Here is a 15,665-nt window from a genome sequence, read left to right as displayed (position 1 = left end):
AGGAGGCAGCGAGGATTTCACCTGGAACAAAAGCAATGGTGACTGAAGGGTGTGGTCTTTTTGATATATCATAAAGAGAGTTGGGCAGAAAGGGTCTATCCAGTTCTTTCATGAGATGGATGGAAAGCCTGTAACTGACACAGGACATGTTCACTCAGGAGCACTGTAGAGGGAGTAGTGTGGTAGATAACAATACCATGTTATGCTACCATATAAATTATGTTAGCTACATTATTGCATTTGCTGATCACCTACTATATGTCCGGTCTTGTGGATACTAAAGTACTTTAACAGAGTTTTAAATTTAATCTCTAAAATAACCCAGGGAGTTAGGATTATTATCATTCACATGTCATTGATGAGGAAACCAATTGCTAGGGAGCTTTCTATGGTGGTCACTTGGCTGGCTCATGAAGGAGGCAGGATTTGAAGGCAGGACTGTCTGCTTGCCAGGTTCTGGCCATTCTCCTGCCCTGGATCCATCATGCTTTTCCTTAGCTGGGGTGACATATGTCCCATACGATCCAATTTTTAGTTGCTGATTCTATATGTATCTGCTTTCCTGGAAACTTAATATAGAAAAGAAAATGTTTTGGATGGTGGGCATGACTATTATAACTGTTATCCTGGCACTTGGTGTATATGTCTACCCTTCATTGTCTAGTTAGCATGCACGGCCAATGGTGGGTGGAAACAGAAAGAACAAATTATGAAGATATTAGAACTCAGTGTTTAAGGATTTAGGCTCAAAATTTGGAGTGGTGTAGGTGTTATTCTTGGTTCTATTGATCATTAGCTGTAACTGAGCTTTGATTTCCTCATCTGAAAAATAGATACAATCATGGTACACACTTTATAGGGTTGCCATGATGCTTAAATAAAGTGATGCTCAAAAGTGCTTATCACAGTTCCCAGTTGTGGTAGATGCTCCCAATATGGCACTGATTCATCATTGGACCTTTGAAACTGGGAGTCAGGTCTTGGTCTGTGGTTACTCTCTCAGGGGCTACATTTGTTGGAGACCTGACTCTCTGGGACAAGGAGCACAATACTACTTCCTGGATCACTGGATCAGTTCTCTGGGGCAGTTGGTTGACTCTGAACAGGGAGATACACACAGGGAGAGGCAAACACAGGTGAACAAGTCCCTGGGCTTTTAGAACACCATCCACATGCACATGTGTTTGTCCATGTGTTTTTCAGCACCACTGTTTGTCAGGTGATGGGTCCATGCTGGGATCTAGTAGTGAGGAAGCTAGACACAGGTGCAGCCCTAAGGAGCTCATAGTTCACTGGGGCAGAGACCTGGAAATCTTGAATGACAAGGCAGAGTTGTGTGGTCACAGGTTTGTATAAGAAGTTGATTCTGAAGAGTTGGTCTAAAGCCAGCCCCTGAGCAGGCTGACTTCTGTTTAGTAAGCATGTGCTCTTCTGCCTGGGAAGTGGGGACATGGGCCATGTGAATTAGCAGAAGCACCTGGCCAGCAATGTGTGACCTGGTGCAGTAGAAAGTACAACAAATCGGGGCCTTGCAAAGTAGCCTCGTGGTTATGGGAGGAGGGGCTTTGCATCTGTGGTCTGCAAGGGTCTGGGCTCAGTCTAAAGGGGAGGCTCAGGCATGGCCCCAGTTCTCAAGCAACTCATAGTGTTCACCAGTACCTTAAGAGGACATTGTGGCATAGAATGTACTGTCTTGCAAGCCACCTTGAAGGGGCTCATAATCAAGGCAGAGAGATGCTTCTGGAGGGATGGATGGAGTTGCCCAATGTTCTACTGCCTTCTTAGACCCTGCATCAGGATATTATAGGGGCAAAGGGCTGGGCCTCTGTGGTGGGAGTGGGTAGAGCCTGAAGGCACCACAGATACCTTCCCAGCCCTGTCCTGGATGCATCTGAGTAAGACTTGCCTCTAGGGTTGGGGCAGCCCTCCTTGGCTGGGGGAAAGGACTCCTTCCCAGCTTCTAATGGATGCCTTGTCTTGATCCCAGGGAGGTTGGGTGCTGGCCAATTGTTCCTAGAAGCAACATTTTGAGGACCCATCTAGACCTGAAGTATATCTTCCCAGGGTAGTTTTTGATCAGAAAAGTATTGCCAGCACTATCTATGTCTCTTCTTTCCCCAATCTGTATGTGTGAAGTGTGGGGAAGCTTCCATGAGTGACTAGTTACCTGCAGGGCAGTTACAGGAAAATGTATGGAGTTGGCACAGACATCCAGACATTCTAACCCAGGGAAGAGCACCTCAAGGATCAGAGCCAGGTTGTTCCACTTGAGGTAGGAGTGCAGATGTGCATCTTGCAGTGTGAGCACAGGGGCTGCAAAGCCACAAGGACTCACCATGAGGAGGCTCCGCAGTCCTCCCTCCACAGAGTCCATGATGGCTCTGTGGTGAGAGGCTTCCCTCAGAGAGGACATGCTGAAGGATGTGTACAAGGCAAAGATTCTACAAACTGAAGGATCCAATCAGGGAAGCAGAGCCACTGTGGTTATGAGAGAATAAGGAATTAATTAGAGGGATTAATCCTTACATGAGTGTGGAAAAGTCCAGGGAAGTAAAGTCTGGAAAGGAAATTTGAAAGTTCAGAGAAATGTCTCAGAATGCTGGTGTTGATGGGTTAGTCAGATTGGACTGGATGGCAAAGGAAAGCTGGATGCTAGGCATGTCTGCCTAATAAGGTGGGACCATGAAAGAGGGCTGGTGTCCATGGAGTTTGTCTCTATATAGCTGCTATATCTATGCATTCACAGCCTGTATATTCACAACACTGGTGATAGATCTGGATTGCTGTTGGTCAGCAGGAATGGAAGTTGGGAAAAATTGAAGAGGTGGCATGGGGAGGAACAGGAGCAAACACAGATCAATCAGCCCCATTGCATCCATTTCTCATCACCTCCATCCACAATCCCCTGTGGAGTGTAACGGCTGTCACTTCACTTCTGCCTTCCAAATCTTGTGAAAATTCTCTTTTGGCCACCTCTGACCTGGAAACATACAGAGATGGGGCTCTGGGAAAAGTAATTCTAGCCTATCCAGGATGGCAAAGTATGACCCCACTCATAGCCTATCAATGACTTAGGCACCGTGCTGTTCACTAGGCATGAATGTGGAAACCCAGGGGGTCCTGGGCAATAAAATGAGCCAAGTCTCAGAATCTAATAACATGATGGCACCTTTCAGGAATCTGTAAAAAACTCAGCATGGTTGGACCATAGAGAGCAAAATGTTAGAGCTGATGAGGGGAATGAAGGCATGAGAGATGGAGTGTTGGTTGGGACCAGATTGTGTCTTATCGATCATATTTAAAAGCTTAGGCTTTATCTTATGAGAAAGATACTACTATTGAAGAGTTCTAAGCAAGGGGAAGAAAATTAACACAATTAGCAGTTTAGAAAGATCACTTTGGTTATAGTATGAGAATGGTTTAGAGGAGGTACACCTGGGGTCAGGGTCAACAGAAAGCTGCTGCAGTGGCTCAAGAGTTGAGAGGGACATGACATTATGTCTAAGAGATTGAAAGAAGACCAAAAGAAGAGACTTTAAGGATGGAGAAATGGACTCTGGAGCTTGATTGAATATGGCGGTGATGTGAGAGAGAGGGCTCCCAGGGGAAACTGATAGAAACTTGGAGAAGAAGATGATGAACTTCATTTGGAGCATGTTGCTTTAGTGATGTCTGTAAGACAATGTTGGATATATGAATCTGGCATTCAGGGAGAAATATAATCTGAATATATAGATTTTATAGCATCAGCAGATGCCAGAGTTAACTTTGTGTTTTCATGGACCCTGTAGAAAACGTGAGGAAAGCTATTTTCATCAGAAGGAAATGCATATACTCATATGTGTGTGTGTGTGTGTGTGTGTGTGTGTGTGTGTGTGTGTGTTTATGTGTGTTTGTAGTATATATACATACATATGTATATATTTATAAATTCCCTTAGCGGATACACAGATCAGTTGAATTCATCTGTAGATACTTTAGGGATCAAAGATTGTGCCTGGAGTCTGAATGGGGTAAGAAAAGGAGATGATACTAAAACCTTGGGAAGAGTGGTCCTTAATGGATAGGTAGGGTAAAGAACCTGCAAAAGATGCTGAGAAGGGATTCCTCAAAAAGGAAGAGGGAGGTAAAGCATTTATCCAGTAGCGGGTAGACAAATAAGAGTCAAGGTGAAAAATTCAAGAACATGATGATATCAAAATTCAAGAACAAGACAAGTCAAGGAAAGACAGGGGAAAATCTATCTGGTTTAGCAAAAAGTGTGAAATTCAAATGTAGAAGAATAGATTAAATATAAAGATACAGGAATTGAGGGGACAGTTAAGTAGATGTGACATTGTGACAGGAAAGAAGGAGGGGCATATGCAGAAACTTAATAGGTGGAGAAGAGGGAGGCAGGAATTTGGGGGAATTTGGAATGCTGTCTTCTGGACCTTCTCTGCCTCTGTGAAGGAAGGGCTGAGATCAGAGAATTGGAGGGTTTGCTGGGCATAATTTTGACTTCAGGCTTCCTGAAAGCTAGGACCAAATTAAACTAGGGCAAATTATGTGGTTCCTTCAGTCTAAAAGAGAGAAATGTTTTTAACTCAGGAGGTTGGTCGGCCCCACCTGGCTCCTTTAAGCATACTGGGCTCTCTGCAAAAGGGGTGGCCAGTGAAACCTCTCCAATGGGGCACAGAGCCCTGAGCTGGTCTCCTAACCCTTGTGTTACATCTCTTTTCCAGGGCGCCAACCTGGCTCTTCTCCAGTCTTTGCCTCTCATTTCAGATTTGATACTGAACTCTCTTGTACTCTCAGAAATGACACTGACTTTTTCCAAATCAGCAGCCCCCCATGGGTAATCTCAGGGAGCACCCCTGAGCGTGCAGCCAAGCCCCAAGACCTTCCTACCACAGATGCTTTCACGGGCAGCATCCTGTGGAACAAAATCATAAGCCTTGAAAAAATTTGATTCAACCTGGGATCAAATGAAAACGAAACCACAGACTTGAGAAAAAATCATCTTTGTTGACATAAGTACTTAAGAACTTGAAGTGCTGTGCTTGTTAATATCTTTCTCAGCAGTATAGAGAAGGGAAGGCTGGGAATATTTACACGTTAGTGAGTGTGGGAGTACAGTGAACAAAAAGCACCGAGGGACTCCTGCCGGAAGCCATGGGGTAAAGGTCTTATTTAACTTTAATCATGTTGTCATGATTACAACTACTCTCTTTCACTTTTGCTGGTATGTAATAGGAGATTCTCTGTGCTATTTAATTATTAAGTTCTGTTTTTGTGTTTCTTGTTTTGAAACAATTACAAATTATAACAAAAGTGAAGACCAATTCTAACCTAAACCATAAGAAAGGAAAATGCTAATCTGATACCCCGTCACCTCCAAATGGTCTAGTATTTCCTACAAATGAACATTCTTCTATAAAACCATAATTTAATTTCCAAGCGCAGAAACTAACATTGAGACATCAGATCCCAGGTGCTTAACAATATCACCTTCAGCAAAATCATCCAGTTCAGAATCACGCATTGCATTTGTTTGTCATGTTCTTTAGTCTTGGTCTTGAGCAGTCCATTAGCCTTTTCTTGATTTCTACCTCCTAAAATTTTGAAGGAAACAAGTCAATTATTTTTGTAGCAAGACTCTTAATTTAGGCCTCATTGAAAATTCTTCATGTTTAAATTCAGGCTGGGCAGGACTATCACACACTTGATGCTGTGCTTGTCTTACTGCATCTTATTATCATCATGTGGCACATAATTTTTATTTGTTCCATTACTAATGAATTATGCTTATCACTTGTTAAGGTAGTGCCTACCAGACTTCTCCATCAAAAGGTTATTATTTCCCTCTTTTTTCTTAAGTATTTGTAGGGAGGTACTATGAAACTCCCTAAATCAAACTCTCAATTTATCTAATGATTTATTTATAGTTGTGTGGACTCATGGTAGCCTACTTCAATCAGTTGTAATTTATTATTATCATTACTTTAGTAATCAAAGTGGCCTCAATATTTTTCAGTGAGAATCCTTTTAAGCAGACTTCTGTGTCTTTTGACATGTTTCCATCATTCTTGAATGCTGTCTTGTTTTCTGGCACAATAGCATGTGTTAGCCCCATCTTTTAGTTTTCCTGTCCCAGGTGCGAAATCAGTCATTTCTCCAAAGGGATCATGATTCTTCTTAGTTGTGATAAGGTTATTTAAAAGCCAAGATCCACGTGCCAAGTGTGTTCATTGCAATTGGAGTGTCACTACTCCCAGGTGCTTTCAGAGGACAAAGCTGGGGGCTATATGTATGAAAATACATGCATTCATGCACACATTTACTTTTATATTTATTTACATAACTATGTCTATATATTAAAATTCTCTAGTTCACATGAATATTTCCAAGTCCAATCCAATACCATTGAATTTATTGTGGCTTTCCTCTTCAGTATTTGTAACTCCCTCCTTCAACAGTGGAAACCTGGCTCCCATTACTCCAATGGTTCTACGTATGTGACCAACTCCCTTCCTTGTATCAGTTTTCCATCACTGATGCCACCCTCTTTCCCAAAAGGATGTACTCTTTGCCCCCGCTGGGTTCTGAAATTTTGTGCTGGTTGTTCTCCTATTTGGAACACTCTTCACCCTGCTGGATTTGAGCCCTTATGCTGGTCCTCCCCCATATGTGGGTGCCCTCCTTCCCCTACTCAAGATCTGACTCTACACCTCTGTGTGGAAGCCTTTCTCACCCTGCGTGTGTCTGACTTTCCATGTTGGGCTGTCCCTCATTCTCATCTTGCTCAGACTCTGACTTCTCATTCTTGCCACCTCCTCCCTTCCTATAGCCGAGCATCCTCCTTACTCACTTTGGGCGAGGGAACTTCATGCTTGTCCACCCCCTTCATGAACACTGACCTCACTTTGCTTTTGCTGACTCCCGATGCCCCAAGCACAGATGCTTTCATTACTTTTTTAGGCTCTGGCATTCCATCCCAGGCACCTCTCTTCTTGGAAGTCTTCCTTAACACTACCAGGGCTCGGATATTCCCATGCTGCCTACTTCCCCATCATGTAGATACCTTCCTTACATCTCAGGGCAGGCTGCCCCTCCTCAGGGATGATCTCCTTACTCACTTGGACTCTGACTTCTCATGGGGACTTCCTCATCCCACTTGCGCTCTGATTCCCTATGTCATACTCCTCTATCTGGACACCTTTCTCAAAGTTCTTTATCTCACACCATACCACCTCCTGACACTGTACACCCAGGCTTCTCCAGGAGTGGATGCCCTTGTCACCATTCTCAGTCTTTGACACTGCACACCAAGCTGCCCTTATGCATGTGTGCCCGCCTCATTCTTCTTGGCCTCTGATACCTCATGTCAGGTTGTCCCCATTCATGGATGTCTTTCTTCCCCTGCTTGGTCTTCACTACCACTTGCTGGTCCACTTCCCTGAGTGAACACCCTGCTTGGGAATTGAAATCCCCTCTGGGTTTCTGAAGCCCCTCCAGCACAGATGCCTATCTTACTCTGTTCCACTTAATGGTACCCAGAGCATTAATACTACATTTTTGGGGGAAAAGAAGAGAAAGGGGAACAGTTAGAAGAAGAGTAAGTACTAAGTTTTATCTATAAAGTGTTTTTGTTTAACCACTAGAATATAACCTTCAACCATGAGGTTTTTTACTAGGTCTCACAAAACATGTTTGTTAGAGGAAATTATATTTATTCAATGATCAGTTAATCAATCATAACTAAGTTAAATTGAAAACTGAATTTACTTCTTATAACCATATATGAACTCACCAACTCTGTTTCAATTAATAACCCATCATTATATACACTATGTAGGGTTTCTTGAGAGCCAGAAAACACTATACTACATGCTTAAATGTCCAGCAGATGAGGTCTAAAGATAATCTTAAGCCTCATTCTGTGTGGATCAACTAGGGCTGATGATTCTTGTAGCATTAAACTCTAAAACAAATTTCTCACTTGGAATTTTCCTTTTACTGTCCTTATACAGCTCTAGCATTTTGTGAAATGTCCCTCAAGGACCTGGGGAGGACATCTTATCTTCAAGCAGATTGCTGACTTTTTATCAGTATGACACATGATTCTAGGTAAGTTTCCCTTTGAAGAGAGTGTTTTAATTTGCACGTGTCTTCCTAACATCCTCTCATTTTTTTTTCAGTTTTAGCAGGCACGTTTTAAACTTTAATTTGAATGAATTTCCAAATTTTTTCTGCATAGTATATTTTCTCTTAAGTAAAGGAATTATGGTGAAGGAAGTGTATGTATGTTAATTATTGCCGCGATCATAGTGTGTAACAAGTTGCACCCAAATTTAGCTTAGAACAGCAGTCATTTATACTCATAGGTCTGTGTGTTGGCTGGTCTGGGCGGCACTTGGCTGGGTGACTGTGCCAATTCCGGTTGGTCTCACTTGCATGTTTGGGGATTAGCTGGGGCCAACTTTGCTCTGCCATATGTCTGTCATCTTCCTGGGACCAGCAGGCTGGTCTGGGACCAGTTTGAGCAGGTTCTTCTCTTGGCGCTGGAGAAAGAAAGCTTTATCTTGCAAGTGGTTTTCAAGTTTCTGCTAGTCTCATGTCTGATTGAGAAGGCACTGAACAATGGCAGTGGAGATAGGCAGGGAGAAAGAATTGAGACCACTAATTCAATCTACCACAGAGTGCTATACAAGGAGCAGGAAGCAACAGGGCACTGCCTGCACTTAACAATTGTATCTAGAGTACTGACTGGTTTAGGTTGTTCTTAGTTATTTACATTTCCTCCCTTTTTTGGGCTAGTAAGAGCTCCCTTGGTTGTTAGTCTCTCTTCTTTTTGGAGGACTCGCTCTTCAGGGGTTGCTCAGTCCACCATAATGACATAAAGTAAGTGTTCAATTGAATGAATGAATGAATGAATGAATGAATGAATGAATGAATCATATAGCATGACATCAGTCTTATTGGGCTTCCTTTTTAAGCATGAATCCCTCTCAGGGGTACTGAGGCTGCTGCTATAATACGCCTCCATAGGCTGAAATGAGGAATCAGCCCTGTGCTAGGACTTTCATCTTCATTCTCAGTCCCTAACTTCCAGGTATCCTTAGGCACTACCAAGTTAAGATTCTTAAATATTCTAAGACAACCAAGATGTCTTTCAAATTTTGAGTTTACAAATTGTTTCTGGTGTGTGGAGGACAATTGTCCCAGTGTTAAATCACCTGTTACATTTCAAGAAAAGTTTCACTCATGTTTTAAATTAACTCTGATAGAAGGAGTTAGATCCACTCTGGTGTATTATGTCATTTTCCAAGTATTAAGCATTACTATAGGTTTGTCACTGTGTTAGCTGTCTGACATACCTTAGCTTTACTCCCCAAAACAATCATACAGGCATCTGTGTTCCCAGTTTCTTGGAAGACAGAGGCAGAAGAACTGCGGGAGCCCTGGAGATCAAGGCTGAAGTATTCTCATTTAATAGGAGGAGAAACTAGGTAACTTACTCAAGGCCACACAACCAACAAATGGTTTAATCTGGGTTGCAAATCTTACCAACTACTGATGCTGCTCTCTCTCTCTCTCTTTTTTTTTGAGTTGGAGTCTTCAATTTGTCACCCAGCCTGAAATGCAGTGGCACTGTCACAGCTCACTTCAGCCTTGACCTCCCGGGCTTGGGCAATTCTTCTGCCTCTGTCTTCCAAGAAACTGGGAACACGGACGCACGACACCATGCCAGACTACATTTTTAATTTTTTGTAGAGACGATGTCTCACTATATTGCCCAGGCTTGTCTCAAACTCCTGAGCTCAAGCAATCCTCTCAACTCGACCTCCCAAAGGTGTTAGGATTACAGGTGTGAGCCACCACATCCGGCCTGCTCTCTTCAATATACTATATTGCCTTGATTTCTTAACTGGATTGGTCTCCTTTGTATCCTTCACCCAGCAACTGTCCCCAGCAACTTCTTTTGGAGAACACTATTGTGCTCACGACCGATGATGCATACTCTTATGAATAGTGATTAATAAAGGTAAAAACAAAAACAAAACCTTTGTTATTTGCCTCCAGTAAGGAAATGGCTATTGTGATGAATTGTCCTTCATCTTTATGTTGGGCAGAGGAGAGAAAAAGGGCTCATACCACTGAATAAAATGTTTAGGTAATATATAAGAAAGAATTTCCTCTTGTGTTTGTTAAATACTGTCATGGGATCTCTGGAAAGCTGGCAAATATTTTTACTCAGAAGAGGTGTTCCAAACCTTCTCCTTCTGTCTTTCCTTCTTCTCCTCCTTCTTCCTATTCCTTTGGAGACTTTTTAGTCCAAACAAAATCTTGAAAGTAATTTCATCTATCTATTCACTCATTAAACAAATATTGAGCATCTACTGTACCCAACACTGTGTCTGGCAGAGAACACAGTAGTGAACAAGAGACAAATCCCTCTCCGAATGTTTTATTACAGGCTGCTACTCTGATTGAAAGGTTAGAAAACTCAGATGCCCCCACTTGGTCTTCTCTTTTCCTCCCATCTCCAGCCACCTCTGTGCAATACCAGCACTCTGCAAAACAGCATGGAAATCACTGCCCTGAAGACTTTCAGAGGGAATAAGGGTCAAAGACATACTTTCTAATCTCTATTTCCCCGTCCCCCCTTGAAGAAGTCATGAAAAGTATACTTATTTTATAAATGCACATGAATGCTTGTGCTTTGGGGACAGGTTAGAACTGAGCTACCTAGAGGGGTGAGGTAGACTGTTTTCTTGGAGTCCTTTTCCATCTTCGAGTCTCTTACCCCCAGTTTTCATCAATCTGCTTTACCAACTCATCTTTGAGGCAACTGCTACAGTTGTCTTCATAAAACTTTTAATGACTCCCTGTTGACTTTTTAATACAGTTCAATCTTTTTAAACAGTCATTCAGGGGTCTCATGAGCTGCCCTTATCCTCTGCCAGTTTCCTGTCACATCCATTGGTATGTTCTGTAGTCTCCTTCTCTGATCACCTACCGGGTCCCCAAACACGCAGGGGTTCACTCCTCCTCACCTTTGTTAGGCCCAGAATGCCCGTTACTTCCTCCACTAATCAAAATCTGTGCAACCTTCAAGGCTCAGCTAATTTGCAGCTTCTCCCTAAGGTTTTCCCTTATCTCTCTACCAGAATTAATTGCTTCCTCCTCTGTGCTCCCACAGCCCTGTCTTGTACTTCTGTTTAATACATTTGCTGTTCTGCTTCATCCAGACATGATATGTTTACATGTCTGTTTCCTGCAAACCTCTTGGATACTCCAGAATTGAGGTCATGGGTCCACATCAGTTTATTATTATGTCGTCTGATGCTTTGCTCATGAAGGGACCGCCACAAAATATCTCACATGATTTAATTAAATTCTCATACTAGAATTCTGTAAGGTCAGCTGTGGCCAGTCATAGAGGTAGTAATGATTTAATTGTTATCTCTAAGAGATATGCTAGAACTTGGTATACAACTGACTGGAGGTCAGATCCCATCTCTATACTCACCCTGTGATATATATATATACATACACCAAAGAAGTTAAGTGTGATATATATATCCTCAGTTTGGTCCTCAGTTTTTGCATCTATGAGTGGAGATCAAAACCTACCTCTGCAAGTTGTTACAGATATTAAATGACATGATATGTGTTTAACAGAATGTTTGTCACACAACTGTGAATAATAAATAACAACCATCCTTAATGTTCTTCTTCTGGAAGAAATCCCAATTTACATTATTGAATTCCTATTAGGTGCAGGGCGCTTATCTCCACACTTCACCCATACATCTCATTTAACTCTCAGAAACACCCCTATGAGGAGATCCTGTTGTTACCGCTTCTTCAGATAAAGACATTGAGAGGTTGGTAGTTTCCTTGAGGTCACACAGCTACTAACGAACACAGCCAGATGTGAACTCAGTCATTGGACACTAAAGCACATACTCTTAACTACTGATGGCACTTGGTGGATTTGAGAAGTTAAAAGAGAATATTCCAGTTTTAATGGAACAGCGAAATTGGATGGTGAAATCACTACCAACCAGGATTCTGGAGATAATCTGTCACTGTGTTGGCCTGTCACGGAATAGATGAGAACTTACCAATAGGATGATTTGTTTTGGTTGTGCAGAGATACGCATCAGAGTGCAGTCATTGCGCTTAACAGCCTATCAGGTTCTCAGCAGAGTCTATTCTTTCAAGACTATTTTCTGCCCTTTAGATTTCCAAATAATTTTTCTGTATTTTTTTAAGTTATAATATTTCAAGACAAAGGTGGCTTAACATTTTCCACAAAGTCTCTCCCCAAAAGAGAGGGGCAAAGTTGAATCAGCTCAGATGACCAATTTCCTTCAACATATATAGATTGCAATAATTAACTCTAAAATTTCGTTTATTCCCTGGGAGCTACTGTGTGATCAATTTCAAGATGAAGAAAAAGGTCCTTTTGCACCAGCTATCTCTTTTATTTGCCATTATAATAATTCCTGTGGTTTGTTATTTGACTCACATTGGTACGGGCTTATTCTGAAGTATGTGTATTCTACTGTGCTACTATTATTTAACTAAATATTATTGTGTATTATATTTTATTTTAAATAGATTCATTCCCTGGTGACTGAAATAGGGAAAGCTCAAGCTTTTCCCCTCTTTGAGGCTTTAGAGTTTGCACACATCCCATTTTAAAATTTCCTTTCTATTTGATTATTTGTTTTCTCTCAAACAGAAACTTTAAACCCATGGTGACTTTTCCAGTTGGATTCTTGACTTTTCCCAAGGCCAAATCCAAGAACTTTCCCTCCCTCCACCCCGCCCCCACTCCCTTCCTTCCTTTTTTGCCTTCTTTCTTTAATTGCTTTATTGAGGTCTCATTTGCATACCATAAAATGCACTTTTTTTTGTTTTTTTTTTTTTTAGTTGGAGTCTCACTCAGTCGCCCAGACTGGAGTGCAGTGGCCGCTCCCGGTCACTGCTGCCTCGACCTGCTGGGCTCCGGCGATCCTTCCGCCTCAGCCTTCCAAGTAGCTAGAACTACAGGTGCGCACTACCACGCCCGGCTCATTTTGATTTTTTTATTGTAGAGATAAGGTCTCACAAAGTTGCCTAGGCGGGTCTTGAACCTGCGGGCTCAGGCAATCCACTCACCTCAGCCTCCCAAAGGGGCGGGATTGCAGGCTGAGCCACCGAGCCCGGCTAATATTCACTTGTTTTTTTAAAAATAATTCATTTATTATCGGAATGTGGGATACAAGCGAGGATTAGCTACATAAGTAGGCTACATGCAGGTGACATTTGGGCTTCTAACTGGCCCTCACTTCCCCTGGTAGTTGACCAGGTACTCTTTGTGTTGTTGCATGCCCCCCACCCTCCTCCCTCCACTAGTAGTGCCCAGCGAATGCCTATCCCTCCCTTGTGCTAATGTTACTAATGTTCAAGGCCCACTTAAGAGTGAGAGCATGCAGTATTCAGTTATTTGTTTCACTTAGTATGATAGTCTCCAGCTCCATACAATTTGCTGAAAAGTCTATGATTTTGTTCTTTATGGCTGCATAATATTCCATCGTGCATATGTACCACATTTTCTTTCTCCAGTCTACTTTCTATGGGCAGTAGGGTTAGTTCCATGTTTTTGCTATTATGAATAGTGTGGCAATAAACATGTGTGTCTTTGTTGTAGGACAATTTATGCTCCTCAGGTATATTCCCAGGAAAGGGATTGCTGGATCATATGGAAGATCGAGTTTTAATTCTTTTAGGAATTGCCACACTGCTTACTTTTCATAGTGGTCGAACTAGTTTGCACTTGTTTTAATTGCACAGTTTAATGATCTAAAGTAAATTTACTGCACGGTACAACTCTCACAACAATCTAATTTTGGAACATTTCCATCACCTCCCAAAAAACGTATATGTCCAAATATGGTCATTTTCCGTTCTCACTCTCAGCCTAAGGCAGTCACTAAAGTACTTTTTATCTCAATAGATTTAAATTTTCTGGAAATTTCATATAAAATGAAATTATACAATATGTGGTTTGTTTATTATGCTTTTATTACTTGGTCTAATGTTTTTGAAGTTCATCTGTGTGGTAGCATTTATCAACATTTTGTTCCTTTTTGTTGCTGAATAGTACTCCATTGCATGAATACACTATATTTTGTTTATCCATTCACCAGTTATGGATATTTTGTTGTTTCCATTTTGGCTAATGTAAATAATGTTGCTATAAACTTGCTGATATAAGTCTTTGTATAAATACATGTTTTTATTTATCTTGGAGATTCCTGGAAGTGTAATTGCTGAGCAAATGGTAAATTTTTGTTTTACAAAGTGACTGCAACATTTTACACTTCCACCAGTGATGTATGTGGGTTCTAGTTAACCCATATCCTTGTCTACAGTTGTTATTCTCTTATCATTAGTGATGTGTATATGGTGAAAAAAATGGTGAAAATGACATCTAGGTATAGTTTTAATTGCAGTTCTTTTATTAGCAGTAAAGTTGGGCATCTCTTTTTTTGAGTTGAGGTCTCACTCTATTGCCAGGCTGGAGTGCAGTGGCAGGATCACTGTATACTGCAGCCTTGACCTCCTGGGCTCAGGTGATCCTTTTGCCTCAGCTTCCCAGGTAGCTGAGACTATAGGCATGTGTCACCACGCCCAATTAATTTTCTTCTGGTATTTTGTAGGGGCGAGGTCTTGCTACATTGCCCAAGTTGGTCTTGAAGTCCTGGCTTCAAGCGATCTTCCCACCTTGACCTCCAGAGTGCTGGGATTACAGGCATGAGCCACCGCACCAGGCCAGTTGAAAATCTTTTTATGTTTAAGGGTAATTTGCAAACACACTTTGTGTGTGAACATCATGTCAGCTCTTTTGTCTATTTTCTATCTAGTTTTAGTTTTTTTCCTTATCAGTATTTAATTATCTACTTAAAAATTAAAATGTATTGTATTTCCTTCATTATAAACGCAATATTTTAAAATACTTTCATTTTTAAAAGATGACAACATAGATAGAAAGTAAGACTTCAAATTAAGCATGGTAGGTTGATTGCATTTGTTTTTGTCCTCTCTGGAAAGTTCACCAACGTGATTGTGAAATCATTTTTTAGAAGACATTAACCAGGAAGGACAAAAAGAATAGAGATCAATAATTTTTCCAAATTGGAAAGCAGATGGAGAAAAACTCGCTGACCAAGCAGAGTGGAGAAGTCATACTCAACTCCTGTAGGGAGGCTGCTGATGAAAAGGAGACCAATTCGCCTCACACATACCCCAAGGCAGTTCAATACATTAAAGACAAAGCTCTTGGGGTGCAGATGGGAGGAACAGTTGAAAGATGCTCCACAGACAGGTGAGAACCCCCTGAAGCCCCTTACACACTCTGTGCCACCAAGTGACTGCTTGTCTTTTTAAAACTTGCCTATTCTCCCAGGAAGTGGGAATTATTTTAGTTGAGAAAAACATTAGGTATTTGGAAAAAAATGTTAAAAATAAAAGAAAGAGCAGAAAAATAACAAACAGAAAAAAGGAAGTCTCGTAAAGAAAACAAATCATTCCCTGGGGAACAGAAAAATTCTTTTATTTTTTATTTTTTATTTTTTTTGAGTCGGAGTCTCACTCTGTCACCCAGACTAGAGTGCAGTAGCCGCTCC

This window comes from Carlito syrichta, unplaced genomic scaffold (assembly GCF_000164805.1).
Source record: "Carlito syrichta isolate Samal-C Ts95f unplaced genomic scaffold, Tarsius_syrichta-2.0.1 Scaffold306518, whole genome shotgun sequence".
NCBI classification, from domain to species: Eukaryota; Metazoa; Chordata; class Mammalia; order Primates; family Tarsiidae; genus Carlito; species Carlito syrichta.
This window is presented reverse-complemented; position numbering follows the sequence as displayed.